Source organism: Cetorhinus maximus, chromosome 18 (assembly GCF_964194155.1).
Source record: "Cetorhinus maximus chromosome 18, sCetMax3.hap1.1, whole genome shotgun sequence".
NCBI lineage: Eukaryota > Metazoa > Chordata > Chondrichthyes > Lamniformes > Cetorhinidae > Cetorhinus > Cetorhinus maximus.
This window is the reverse complement of record NC_135896.1, coordinates 4,516,998-4,531,837: the sequence shown is the minus strand read 5'-3', so window position 1 is coordinate 4,531,837 and position 14,840 is coordinate 4,516,998. Positions and strand designations below refer to the sequence as shown.

General features: G+C 45.6%; 1 pseudogene; it reads right to left on the bottom strand.

Moving 5' to 3' along the window:
* Nucleotides 1-7,534: 7,534 nt before the first annotated feature.
* LOC144693547 (B2 bradykinin receptor pseudogene) lies at nucleotides 7,535-8,360 on the bottom strand (annotated as a pseudogene).
* Between the last annotated feature and the right edge of the window lie 6,480 nt (nucleotides 8,361-14,840).

Here is a 14,840-nt window from a genome sequence, read left to right as displayed (position 1 = left end):
CAGAACCATGATAGGGTCCCCCTTCTCCTCACTTATCACCCTACCAGCCTCCGTGTTCAAAAGATCATCCTCTGCCATTTCCACTAACTCCAGCATGATGCCACTACCAATCACATCTTCCCATCACCCCCCCCCGGCGGCTTTCCGCAAGGATCGTTCCCTCCGGGACACCCTGGTCCACTCCTCCATCATCCCCTACACCTCAACCCCCTACCACGGCACCTTCCCATGCAACTGCAGAAGGTGCAACACCTGCCCCTTTACTTCCCCCCTCCTCACCGTCTAAGGGCCCAAACACTCCTTTCAAGTGAAGCTGCATTTCACTTGCACTTCCCTCAATTTAGTCTATTGCATTTGCTGCTCCCAATGCGGTTTCCTTTACATTGGAGAGACCAAACGCAGACTGGGGTGACTGCTTTGCGGAACACCTTCGGTCTGTCCGCAAGCATGACCCAGACCTCCCTGTCACTTGCCATTTCAACACACCACCCTGCTCTCATGCCCACATGTCTGTCCTTGGCCTGCTGGTTCCAGTGAAGCTCAACGCAAACTGGAGGTACAGCACCTCTTCTGACTAGGCACTTAACAGCCTTCCGGACTTAATATTGAGTTCAACAATTTCAGATCATAAACTCTCTCCTCCATCCCCACCCCCTTTCCGATCCCCCTTTTCCCAATAATTTATAATTTTTTTTACACTATATATTTTTTTCTTTTCCCTCCTATTTTTAAATTTATTTCAATCTATTGTTTTATCTCCACCTTTTAGCCCATTTAGATCGCTTCCCCCCCACCCCACCCGCACTAGGGCCATCTGCTACTAGCTTCCTTCCCTTCCCTTAATGTCCCCATTAGCACATCTTTTAGATAATATCACCACCATCAACACCCCTTTGTCCTTTTCTCTATGACATCTTCGGCAGTCTCTTCTTGGCCTCCACCTATCACTGGCCCTCTATCGAACTCTCCTGTCCCACCCCCTTCTTTTTATATGTCTTAGTTCTGATGAAGGGTCATATGGACTCGAAACGTCAACTGTATCCCTCTCCCTAGATGCTGTCAGACCTGCTGAGTTTTTCCAGGTATTTTGTATTTGTTTTAATATTCTAATCTTGAGTTCTCTGTAACATGTTCCAGCCCTCCAATCCTTCAAGATCTCTGTAACCTCTTCCAGCCCTACAGCTTTGGAATTGAACTGCAGTGTGGACCTTCACCCTTTTCATTAATTTCTCATTCTAAAGAAAGACTTCACATTGTTTTAAATCTGTTTTCCTTTAAATGGCACACAGTTCATTTTTAATTTAAAAGACTGGTTTCAATCTGTAAACAAATCACTTCAGCAAGTCATGTCCTGAACAGACCTTGAAAACAGATTTTGGCCTGTGATTTGTTACTATTTGGACAATAAGCCTCTGAACAAAATAACATTTTCTGGCAGAATGAAATCTGATTTAAAAAGGAGAGGGAGGAAGCATCTGGCAGGAAGCAAAGATAATGAAGCAATTTTCTCCATCACAAAATAATGTTATTGTAGGCTGTGATTTAAAGATACAGACATCAATTTTGCAGGTCTAACAGCATCTGTGGAGAGAAAGATAGAGTTAACGTTTTGAGTCCATATGACTCTTCTTCAGAGCTAAAGAGAAGTAAAAATGTGATGAAATTTATACTGTTTAAGTGGGGTGGAGCAGGTGAAGCTGGATAGAGGGCCAGGAGAGATGTCATGAACAGAAGGACAAAGGGGTGTTAATGGTGGTGATACTGGCTAAAGGAGGCGCTGGTGATGGCATTAAGGATAGAAAGCAGAATGTGATAATAGCGGGACAAGGGTAAGCACTCTGGAAAGAACAACATGAGCGAGTGACAGATGGCCCTAGTGGGGGTGGGGTGGGGGGAGGGGACGGTGGTGGGAAAAAAGATTGAAAATAGGATAAAAGGTGGGGATAAAACAATGAATAAAAATGAAAGTAAATAAAAATAAAAAGTGTATAAAAAATTTTAAAATAAAAATGAATATTGAAAAAAGGGATAAAAAAGGCGTGAGGATGGAGGAGATAGTTCATGGTCTGAAGTTGTTGAACTCGATGTTAAGTCCGGAAGGCTGTAAAGTGCCTAATCAGAAGATGAAATGCTGATCTCCCAGTTTGCGTTGAGCTTCACTGGAACATTGCAGCAGGCCAAGGATGGACATGTGGGCAAGAGAGCGGGGTGGTGTGTTGAAATGGCAACCGACAGGGAGGTCTGGGTCATGCTTGCAGACAGATCAAAGGCTTTCCACAAAACGGTCACCCAGTCTGCATTTTGGTATCTCCAATGTAGAGGAAACTGCATTGGGAGCAGCAAATGCAGTAGACTAAATTGAAGGAGGTGCAAGTGAAGTGCTGCTTCACCTGAATGGAGTGTTTGGGCCCTTGGAAGGTGAGGAGAGAGGGGCAGATGTTGCACCTTCTGAGATTGCATGGGAAGGTGCTGTGGGAGGGGGGTGAGGTGTTGGGGGTGATGGAGGAGTGGACCAGGGTGCCCCGGAGGGAATGATCCCAACGGATTGCTGATAGGGTGAATGAGGGGAAGATGTGTTTGGTGGTGGCGTCATGCTGGAGTTGAAATGGCGGAGGGTGATCCTTTGAATACGGAGGCTGGTGGGGCGAAAAGTGAGGACAAGGGGGACTCTATCATGGTTCTGGGAGGGAGAGGAAGGTGTGAGGGCAGAGGCGCGGGAGATGGGCCGGACACGGTTGAGGGCCCTGTCAATAACAGTGTGTGGGAAACGTCGGTTGAGGAAGAAGGAAGAAATGTCAGAAGCACCGTTTTGGAAAGTGGCATCATTGGAACAGATGCAATGAAGGTGAAGGAACTGAGCGAATGGGATGGAGTTCTTACTGGAAGCAGGGTGTGAGGAGCTGTAGTCTAGGTAGCTGTGGTAGGTGGTGGGCTTGTAATGAATATTGGTGAACAGTATATCACTAGAAATTGAGACAGAGAGGTCAAGGAAGGGAAGGGAAGTGTCAGAGATGGACCATGTGAAGGTGATGCAGGGGTGGAAATTGGAAGCAAAATTGATCATTTTTTCCAGATCCAGACGAGAACATGAAGCGGCACCGAAACAATCATCGATGTACCGAGAAAAGAGTTGTGAGAGGGGGCCTGAGTAGGACTGGAACAAGGAATGTTCCACATTCCCCATAAAGAGACAGACATAACTGGGGCCCATGCCAGTACCCAGAGCCACACCTTTTAGTTGGGGGAAGTGAGACAAGTTTAAGGAGAGAACAAGTTCAGCCAGACGGGAGAGTGGTGGTGGATGGGGATTGTTCGGGCCTCTGTTCAAGGAAGAAGTGGAGAGCCCTCAGACCATCCTGGTGGGGGATGAAGGTGTAGAGTGATTGGTGAAGTACATGGTGAAGAGAAGGCGGTTAGGACCAGGGAACTGGAAATTGTTGATATGACGTAGGGCATCAGAGGAATCGCGGATGTAGGTGGGAAGAGACTGGATCAGGGGAGAGAGAACGGAGTCAAGATAGGAAGAAATTAGTTTAGCAGGACAGGAACAGGCTGACACGATCGGTCTACTGGGACAGTCCTGTTTGTGGATTTTGGGGAGGAAGGTAGAAGTGGGCTGTCTGGGGCTGGGAGACTATGAGGTTGGAAGCTGTGGACAGAAGATCTCCAGAGGAGATGAGGTCAGTGACAGTCCTGGAAACAATGGCTTGATGTTCGGTGGTGGGGTTGTGGTCCGGGAGAGGTAGGAGGGAGTGTCTCAGAGTTGGCGCTCAGCCTCTGTGAGGTAGAAGTCAGTGCGCCAAGACAACAACAGCACCACCCTTGTCGGCTGGTTTGATAACAAAGTCAGGGTTGGACCTGAGAGAACGGAGTGCGGCAAGTTCAGGAGACAGGTTAGATTGGGTGAGAGGAGCAGAGAAATTGAGATGGCCAATGTCACGCTGACAGTTCTCAATGAAAAGATCAAGAGCAGGTAAGAGGCCAGAGGGAAGGGTCCAGGTGGGGGGAGAATACTGGAGGCGGGGAATCCTGGAGGGGATTATTCAGTTGGTGGTGTTCCCATGCATCTGCTGCCCTTGTCCTTCTAGGTAGTAGAGGTCATGGGTTTGGAAGGTGCTGTTGAAGGAGCGAGCCTTGGTGAGTCGCTGCAGTGCATCTTGTATATGGTACACACTGCTGCCACTATGCGTTGGTGGTTGAGGGAGTGAATGTTGAAGGTGATGGATGGGGTGCCAATCAAAGGGGCTGCTTTGTCCTGGATGGTGTCAAGTTTCTTGGGTATGTTGGAGTTGCATTCAACCAGGCAAGTGGAGAGTATTCCATTACATTCCTGACTTGTGCCTTGTAGAATGTTACAGGCTTTGGGGAATCAGGAAGTGAGTTACTCGCCACAGAATTCCCAGCATCTGATCTACTCTTGAAGGCACTGCATTTATATGGCTGGTCCATTTCAATTACTGGTCAATGGTAACACCCAGGATTTTGATAGGGGGTTCAGCAATGGTAATGCCATTGAATGTCAAGGGGAAATGGTTGGATTCTCTCTTGTTGGAGATGCCTGGCACTCGTGTGGCATGAATGTTTCTTGTGACTTATCAGCCCAAAACTGAGTGTTGTCCAGATCTTGCTGTATATGGGCACGAACTGCTTCAATATATGAGGAGTCGAAAATGATGCTGAGTATTGTGCAATCATAAGTGAACATTCCCACTTCTGACCTTATGATGGAGAGAAGGCCATCGATGAAGCAGCTGAAGGTGGTAGGGCATAGGACATTACCCTGAGGAACTCCTGCAGTGATGTCCTGGCACTGAGATGGTTGACCACTCCAACTACCATATCCATCTTCCTTTGTGCTAGGTATGACTCCAGCCAGTGGAGAATTTTTCCCCTTATACCATTGACTCCTGTTTTGCTAGGGCTCCTTAATGCCACACTCGGTCAAATGCTACCTTGATGTCAAGGGCAGTAACCCTCACCTCATCTCTTAAGTTCAGCCCTTTTGTTCATGTTTGGACCAGGGCTGTAATGACCTCAGGAGCTGAATGGCCCTGGTGGAATCCAAACTGAGCGTCAGTGAGCAGGTTATTGCGGAATAAGTGCCACTTGATAGTACTGTCAACACCACCTTCCATCTCTTGCTGAAGATTGCGAGTAGACTAATGGGGCGGTAATTGGCCGGGTTTGATTTAAGATTTAAAAAAGATTTAAACAAAAATTGGGAATTGTTTAAAATTTTGAGGATTGAGAGCTAACAGGTTTTGCTTTTCTTTAATTCGTTCTCCCGACATGGGCAGGGAAAAAGCAACAATTATTTCCATCCCTAATTGTCCTTGTACTACTGAGTGTCTTGCTAGACCACTTTGAAGGGTAGTTGAGAGGCAACCAGGTTGATGTGGGGAATGGAGTCACAAACAGGCCCAGGCTAGGTAAGGTTGGCAAGCTTTCTCCCCTAAAGCAGTGACTCTCAAACTTTTTTGGATTAGTCATCACAGACCCCTGTCCAAATTATAATACTGAACTATAATACTCAGAACACATGAGTGAACTTATATATTGGAGCTCTTCCTTTGTGTTCACATAATATGTAGTTCTTATTCAGGAGAGGAACATTTTTTAAATATTTGACAAAGATATACTTATAAGCTATTACATTTGAAAATAGTATTCCTGGACTTCTTGCAGCCTTGTCCTTCCAGAACAGCCATAGTAGAGTTGAGGTAGATCTGCCTGTGGGCTTTATCTGTCTCTGTAGCCCATGATATTCCTTCTGCTTATGCCACCTATTTCTGTTTCCCAAATAGCCAACCTTGCACATTTTTGCAGTTTTTTGGATCAACCGTGTCTCTCTCTATTTATAAAGACTTAGAGTCATGGAATAATGTAATCTTACAGCACCAGAAGGAGGTCATTTGGCCACGCATGCCTATGCCTGCTCTTTGAAATGGCTATACAATTTAATTCCACACCTTAATTTGATCCTCAAAACCCTGCAAATTAGTCTTTTTCAGTTGCTTTTGTAAATTCAGAGAGAATCTAATTCCACTAAACTAGCAGGAAGTGTGTTCCAGGTCTTAACCTGTTGTGTGAAAATATTTTCTTAATTTCCCCTCTAGTTCATTTTCAAATAATTTTAAATCTATGGGCAAAATTTTTACCTCGGCAGGCGGGCGCATGCCCAACCCGCTCGAGCGTAAAATGACATTCATTGACATTGGGCGAGTGTCCTGATGTCAATGCGTAGTCGCGCGGTATTTCGGTCGGCGGGTATGTGCCCAAGTCAGCAGCACGCCAACCAACAATTAAAAGGCTTATTAAGGACATTCAAAACGTAATTAAAATAAATTTTTCGCTGTCCGTCCAACCTTACGACAGGCAGGCGTAAAGGCCAAGAGGCGTTTGCAGTTTATAGGAAACCTCATCCACGAGTGGGATGAAGTTTCCAACAGCAAATAAAAATAAAATTTAAAAATTTACATTTTATTTATAACATATCCCTGCTCATCTGACAAAGTCACATAAAGGGACATGTTTTATTACATTTTTGAAACCTTATTTTATATTTGGAAAAATGTTTATCTCCCTGAAGCAGCTCTGTGCCTCAGGGAGATTTACAAGTGCGCATTCACGTGCATGCATGAAGTTTGCGCTTGCACTCCTCATCCCGCCACACAGGCAGCGCTGGGCGCTGCAGCTCACGTTTCACACTGGGCGGCCTTAATTGGCTCACCAGTGTGAAATCGGGGTCCGGCTCCAATCGCGGGCAGTGGTCGGCTTCCTGACTGCCCCTGCACAACCCCGCTGAGCCCGCTCGACAAGGGCTAAATTCTGCCCTATGACTTTTAGTTACTCATCCACTTGCCAGAGGAAACAGCTTCTCCATACTCGCTCTATCAAAAAAACTTCACAATTTTTCATATCTCTAATAGAACTCCCCTAACCTTCTCCACTCACAGAACCATCCAACTTCTCCAATCTCTGCACTAAGATTCATGGCCTAAGATTGTCATGTGACAGAATTTTTAAAAATTGAAACTTTTACCTTTTGCAGACTGAGCTTCCTAACCAGTCTACACAATGAGCATATTCTTGGTTTAGTGGAGCTCATCCACTGTAATCTTCCTACTGAATATTGATCTCCTTCCAGTGGAGACTTATAAAGAGAGATGAAATTAATGAAGAAGAAGGGATACAACGGGGGCGGGATGGGAGCAGGGTGGAGTTTTAGGCACGTTGGAGCTTTCACAAAGTGGAACTTGGAATTTAAATGGATGTGTCCAGTCCATGATAAGATCGAGTGTACATGGGCTATGGAAGGGAATTAAACAGGTGAGTGCGATCTATGATATGGTAGAGTGTACATAGGCTGGGGAAGGAATTAATTGAATGGTTAGAGTCAACGATAGGGTAGAATGTACATGGACTGTGGGAAGAGATTACATGGGTGGGTAGAATGCATTTAAACCATTTAAAAGCTAATTGCCATTTATTATGATACACGCCAGGGAGGTCGTGATGTCATCAATGTTATGAATCACACCTCCAAGTGCATCCCAGCAGTATGTTTGTGAAAGGGCAGCCAGCAAATGACGAAGACCAAGAGAACAATGAGGACCAAATAGGTGGCCTTGCTTTCTTTACACACTTGCTTGAAGTGTTGTATTCGGTTGTTTCTTAGAACTTTCAGGATTTAGAAGGTGCAGAAACTGATGATGGCAGCAGGCACTAGGAAGATGGTAACTATTAGTGTAATGCCCATCTGCAGCATCCAGGCTAATTGGGGAAACACGAGTAGGCAGTCGGAGATATTCAAACCTTGGCCATAGATCACTGCATGAAATATGATGACGGGGCTGCTCATTAACAAGTTAAACATCCAGATGATGCAACAGTTGATCTTGGCGCATGAGATCGTCAGTAATCTGCCATGACCCAGGACTTTCATCAGAGCTAGGCAGTGGTCAATGTTGACCATCACCAGGAAGAAGACACTACTGTAAACATTCATGTAAACTACTAAGTGGACGTAACAGCGGAGGAACTCTCCAATGGGCCAATTGAAGCATAGGGCAATGTTGACAGCCCAGAAGGGGAGGCCAGCCAGGAAGAGCAGGCCAGCACCAGCTAGATTTCCCAGGTAGATCACCGCCACTGTGCAATGGCTTTTGTGTAAACACATGATGATCAGGACAAAGCTGTTTTCTACAAGACCGGTAACACACACCATCACTATTTAAATTGGTTGAAAAATGTAGACCCATTCCCAGTATAGCGCAAGAGCTTGAACCATTGAAGATATCAACAGTGCTGAGATTGTGAGATGCCATCAGGGATTGGTTCTGTGTTGCGTTGATGATCATTAGGACATTGTCAGTACGGTTTTTTCCAGTGGGCAGAAATTTTTGCTGAACAGGCGGGTGTGCACCCAACCCGCTCAAGCGTGAAATAAGGGGTGATGACATCGGGCGAGCGTCCCAATGTCATCATGCACTCGCGCGATATTTCGGTCGGCAGGCACACACTAAACTTGGAAGTGCGTCCGCCGACAAATAAGAGGGCAATTAAGCCCATTGAAGGCGCAATTAACAGAGATTTTTCGTTGCCCGTCCAACGTTACATTTGGCGGGCAGGCAAATCAGCCAGGCGGCCTTTACATTTTTCAGGAAATCTCATCCACGGGCGGGATGAGGTTTCCGTGATAAATTAAAATAAAAATCAATTTCTGTGAACAGCATTTTCATTACCTACATTTTCAGGTGACTGATTATGAAGGTTGAACACTTTTTTCCGGTTTCTGTGACCTTTATTTTAGGTTTTTCAAGTCTTCAGCTTCCTGAGGTAGCTTTCTGATTCAGGGAGCTTTCTGTGAGAGCTCACCAGCGCCCGTGCTGATTTCAGCGCTCGCCCTCCTCCTGCCCCCACCCTGGCAGCACTGAGCCTTTCAGTGTGTCCTTCACACTGGCTGGCTGTTAGTTGGCCAGCCAGCTTGAATTCGCGGTTGGGTGCCAATTGCAGTCGGCAGTCCATTCCCTGTCCGATCCCAGACCTGACGACTGCACCCACCCGCCAAATTGAAAATTCTACCCAGTTGATCAGTTAGATCTTCTGTCAAGGACGCACAATTGTGACAAGTGCATGGGAGCATTAGTATATAGAAACTTAAACTAGAGGGACATAATTGCCAACTGTGATTACTTTCCTCTAGTTAGGGAGGATTTTATTTTTATATTCATTCATGGGATGTGGGTGCTGACTAGGCCAGAATTCTTTGCCCATCCCTAATTGCCTATGAGAAGATGGTGGTGAGCTGCCTTCTTGAACCGCCTCAGTTCATGTGGTGTAAGTACGCCCACAGTGCTGTCAGGAAGGAGTTCCAGGATTTCGACCCAGCAATAGTGAAGGAACAACAATATAGTTCCAAGTCAGGATGGTGTGTGGCTTGGAGGTAGCTTCCAGGTGGTGTTCCCATATGTTTGCTGCCCTTGTCCGATGGTAAACGTCATGGGTTTGGAAGGTGCTGTCTGAGGAGTCGGTGAGTTCCTGCAGTGCATCTTGTAGATGGTATGTACTGCTGCTAATGTGCATTCGTGGTGGAGGAAGTGAATGTTTGTAGATGTGATGGAAAGCAAGCGGCTGCTTGTTCCTGGATGGTGTGGATTCAAGTTCTATTCCAGAGACTTAAGTACAAAAGGTGAACTGACAATCCAGTGCAGCACATCTTGCTGTGCCTACATTATAAGTTGTAAAAGGACTTTGAATGTAAGTGCTTTGTGATGTCCTGAGATCATGAAAAGGCTATTGAAAGGCAATTTTTTTCTTTCTTTCCCAATCTTTTATTGCAGGACAGTTTCCTAATTGAGGGCTGGATGTTAGTCAGATTATCTGACAACATCGTAATCCTAAAGCTCCCAAATGAGTTGGATGGTTATCACAGGTGGTTAGAATGTGGTGGTAATGCCAAAGCCACAGGTTCAGTCCCTATACGGCCAATATAGTTGTTCACCCTCAATGCATGTGCATTGTCTTACCCTAATTTTGAGAGGGAGTGGATAATAGAACAACAGCACCAAGAGGGAGAGTACAGCAGGAGGATAAAATGGCAGCAGCAGCAGCAGCACTGAGAACACAGTGAGATCAGCAGGAGGATAAAAAGCTGTGTGGTGGCTGTGTGGGCTCAAAGCTGACTGCGCGTTAAAGAAATTCAAAGTGCGATATCACAGGGAAGCAGGTAAGTGATTGGTGGGAGAATGCTTTTCTCGCTAAACAAGGGTATTCATTCAAATTAGGAGCTGGGTAATTAAAAATTTCAATTGGAGTCAGTATAAAGGTTAGTGGATTAAAAACAAAAACAGAATTACCTGGAAAAACTCAGCAGGTCTGGCAGCATCGGCGGAGAAGAAAAGAGTTGATGTTTCGAGTCCTCATGACCCTTCAACAGAACTAAGTAAAAATAGGAGAGGGGTGAAATATAAGCTGGTTTAAGGTTGGGGGCGGAGGGGAAGAGAAGTTGGCGGGGGGGCGGTGGTTGTAGGGACAAGCAAGCAGTGAGAGGAGCAGATAATCAAAAGATGTCACAGATAAAGGAACAAAGAGGTGTTGAAGGTGGTGATATTATCTAAGAGAATGTGCTAATTAAGAATGGATGGCAGGACACTCAAGGTACAACTCTAGTGGGGGTGGGGTGGAAAGACTGACAGGGCATTACAGGCATAGATTTAAAAATAATGGAAATAGGTGGGAAAAGAAAAATCTAAGTGAAGGGGCAGGTGTTGCATCTTCTGCGTGGGCATGGGGAGGTGCCATAGGTGGGGGTTGAGGAGTAGGGGGTGATGGAGGAGTGGACCAGGGTGTCCTGGAGGGAACGATCCCTACGGAATGCCACCACTTCACTTCCTCTCTCCTCACCGTCCAAGGGCCCAAACACTCCTTTCAAGTGAAGCAGCATTTCACTTGTATTTCCCCTAACTTAGTCTACTGCATTCGTTGCTCCCAATGCGGTCTCCTCTACATTGGAGAGACCAAACGTAAACTGGGTGACCGATTTGCAGAACACCTGCGGTTTGTCCGCAAGAAAGACCCAAACCTCCCTGTTGCTTGCCATTTTAACACTCCACCCTGCTCTCTTGCCCACATGTCTGTCCTTGGCTTGCTGCATTGTTCCAGTGAAGCACAACGCAAACTGGAGGAACAGCACCTCATCTTCTGACTAGGCACTTTACAGCCTTCTGGACTGAATATTGAATTCAACAACTTTAGATCTTGAACTCCTCGTCCATCCCCACCACCTTTCCATTTCTTCCCCCTCCCTTTTGTTTTTTCTAATTATATAGATTTTTCTTTTCCCACCTATTTCCATTATTTTTAAATCTATGCCTGTAATGCCCTGTCAGTCTTTCCACCCCACCCCCACTAGAGTTGTACCTTGAGTGTCCTGCCATCCATTCTTAATTAGCACATTCTCTTAGATAATATCACCACCTTCAACACCTCTTTGTTCCTTTATCTGTGACATCTTTTGATTATCTGCTCCTATCACTGCTTGCTTGTCCCTACAACCACCCCCCCCACCCCCCAACCTCTCTTCCCCCCCCCGCCCCCAACCTTAACCAGCTTATATTTCACCCCTCTCCTATTTTTACTTAGTTCTGTTGAAGGGTCATGAGGACTCGAAACGTCAACTCTTTTCTTTTCCGCCAATGCTGCCAGACCTGCTGAGTTTTTCCAGGTAATTCTGTTTTTGTTTTGGATTTCCAGCATCCGCAGTAGTTTTTTGTTTTTATCTTAGTGGATTAAATATGAGTATAAGCACAGAACTGGTCTAGAGTTTAATAATTTAAACAAGGTACAAAATTGTTAAAGAGGGAATAAAGGTGTTTTTTAGGTCATGGATGTGCATCTGAGACCTTTTGCTTGCAATTTCTGCACCATGAGGGAACTTCAGGACACTTTGTTTGTCTTGGGGACCAGCTGTGTAGGGAGTGTCTCCAGCTGCTTCGGCTTGAACTCAGGATTCCCAAGCTTGAGGGTCAGCTGGAGTCACTGTGGAACATCAGGGAGGATGAGAGTTTCCTGGATGGCACATTCCAGTAGGTGGCCCTCACAGGCAATAAGAGTTCAGTATAGTAGGTGGGTGGCCATCAGAAAAAGTTGGAAGAGGCAGGAAGTGCAGGAATCTTTGGGGGGTGTGCCATTTTGAAACAGGGGTACTAAGTATTGGAGACTAATGGGAGTAATGACAACTTGAAGGTGTGCAGTCCAGACCATGGCACCAATGAGCAAGGGACGACACAGGAGGGAATAGCAAAATGTAGAAATGCAGTCAGAAGAAGAGATTCCATAGTCAGGCATTTTCGTAATCATCATCATGAATCTTGCATGATCTGTTGCCTCCCTGGTGCCAGGGTAAAGAACATCATGGAGAAGGTGCAGAATATCTGCAGGAGGAAAGGAGTGAGCCTGAGGTTGTGGTACACATTGGAAATCTGCAGCTTCCAGGGAGCATCTCTTACACTAATTTATTTTCTAAAAAAAACCCAAACCCACCAGTTTTCCTTTTAAAGCATAGCTCCACCCTCATCAATTTTCTCCCTAGCAGTCTTCTAAAAGCCTCTCAGCTGGATCAAAAGTTAAAGCATGGTTTGTAAACACACACAGGCAGACTAATCCAAATTGGGGAACAATCCCCAATTCACCTTAAACTGAAACCAAATCTACATTCTTAACCCACAATATAACTCAATAAATAGAGACACTTACAATACAAAATGTTCATAAAAGATAGGGAAGAATGAAAAGGAGGTGGGGTGGCAGTACTGACTAGGGAAGACGTTGCATAGTTGGAAAGAGGGCCTGCCCTTGAGGGGGCAAAGACAGAATCACAGAATTGTTACAGCGCAGAAGGAGGCCATTCAGCCCATCATGTCTGCATCAGCTTTCCAAATGAGCATTATGACTTGGTGCCATTCTCCTGCCTTTTCCCTGTATCTTTGCACATTGTTTCTATTCAAATAATCATCAAATGCCCTCTTGAATGCCTCAATTGAACCTGCCTCCACCACACTTCCAGGCAGCGCATTCCAGACTCGAACCACTCGCTGAGTGAAAACGTTTTTTCTCACATCACCTTTGCTTCTTTTGCAAATCACTTTAAAACCATGCCCTCTCGCTCTCGATCCTTTTATGAGTGGGAACAGTTTCTGCCTATCTACTCTATCCAGCCCCATCATGATTTTGACCACCTCTATCAAATCTCCTGTTAGCCTTCTCCTCTCCAAGGAGAACAGTCCCAACCTCTCCAATCTATCTTCATAACAGAAGTTTCTCATCTCCGGACCCACTCTCGTAAACCTCTTCTGCACTTTCTCCAATCTGTTCACATCCTTCTTATAGCGTGGCACCCAGAACTGTACACAATACTCTAGCTGAGGTCTAACTAGTGTCTTATATAAACTCAGCATAACCTCCCTGCTGTTGTACTCTGTGCCCCTATTAATAAAGCCCAGGATACTTTATTATCGGGTCATTTACCCCATTGCTGCTAATGGGAGCTTGCTGTGAACAAATTGACTGCCGCATTTCCTATATTACAACAGGAACTCTAATTCTAGACTTTAGTCACTCACTTCTCACATCACATTTGCTTCTTTTGCAAACCACTTTAAATCTGTGCTCTCTCGTTCTTGATTCTTTCACAAGCAGCAACAGTTTCTCCAAATCTACTCTATACAGCCCACTCATGGTTTTGAACACAGAATCCATTTGGCTAGAACTGAGAAACAATGAGAGTATGAGCATGCTACTGGGGGTACTCTATACACCTCCAAATAGTGAGAGAGATTTAGAAGAGCAAACCTGCAGGGAAATCACAGTCATGTGCAAGAGCAAGTGGTGATATTGAGTGAGTTTGATTACCTAAATATTGATTGGAATAGTATTAGCAGAGTAAAAGGTAAGGAGGGGGAGGAATTTCTGAAACGTGTTCAGAAGAATTTCCTTCATCAGTATGTTCTCAGCCCAACTAGGAAGGAGGCATTGCTGGAATCAATGCTGGGAAATGAGGTGAGCCATGTGGACCAAAATTCTGTGGGGAAACACTTGGGTAAGATTGCTCATCATATCCTCAGGTTTAGACTAGTAATGCAGAAGCGCAAGAAACAATCTAAAGTAGAACGTCTAACTTGGAAAAGGGCTAACATTAATGGGATGGAAAAGGATCTAGCCAGGGTGATGATGTCAGCCTTCCATATCGTAAGACCATGATTTGCACCGTGGTGGTCAACTCTGTATTAAAAGCTGCGTGGTGGGGTTCAGGAGCCCCACTCTGGCATGACAGTCTCTACTGCATTTGCAACAGGAGAAGGTAGTGGGCTGAGAAGGTGCACGATTTGCTGCCTCTGTTTTCCCTGGGCCCTTTTCTCAGCCAGCCGAGCTTTTAATTTCTGCTCACCTCTTCCAATTCCCTTCCAAAAAGTCAGCCTCCAGAGGTCACAGACCTGAGAAACTGTCTCCCAGTTGTCAGTGTCAATATCCACCATCTTCACATCTCGCTTGCAAGTGTTCTTGCAGTGGAGGTATGAATGCCCAGGAGGTGACGACCCAGTGGGCACTTCACAACACAGAACAACTTTTAGTATATGCCCATCATCCATCTGAGGGTCGTGAACTACCCAGCTCAGACATTGTTGGTTTAGCAAGGATTGTATGCTGATGGAATTAGCCATGACCCAGGACCTCTGAGTTGGTGACTTTGTCCTGCCAAGAGATGCCGAGGGTATTTCTGAGACTGCGAAGGTGGCAACTGTTCAGCCTTTTCTCCTGCCTAACATATATTGTCCAGGTCT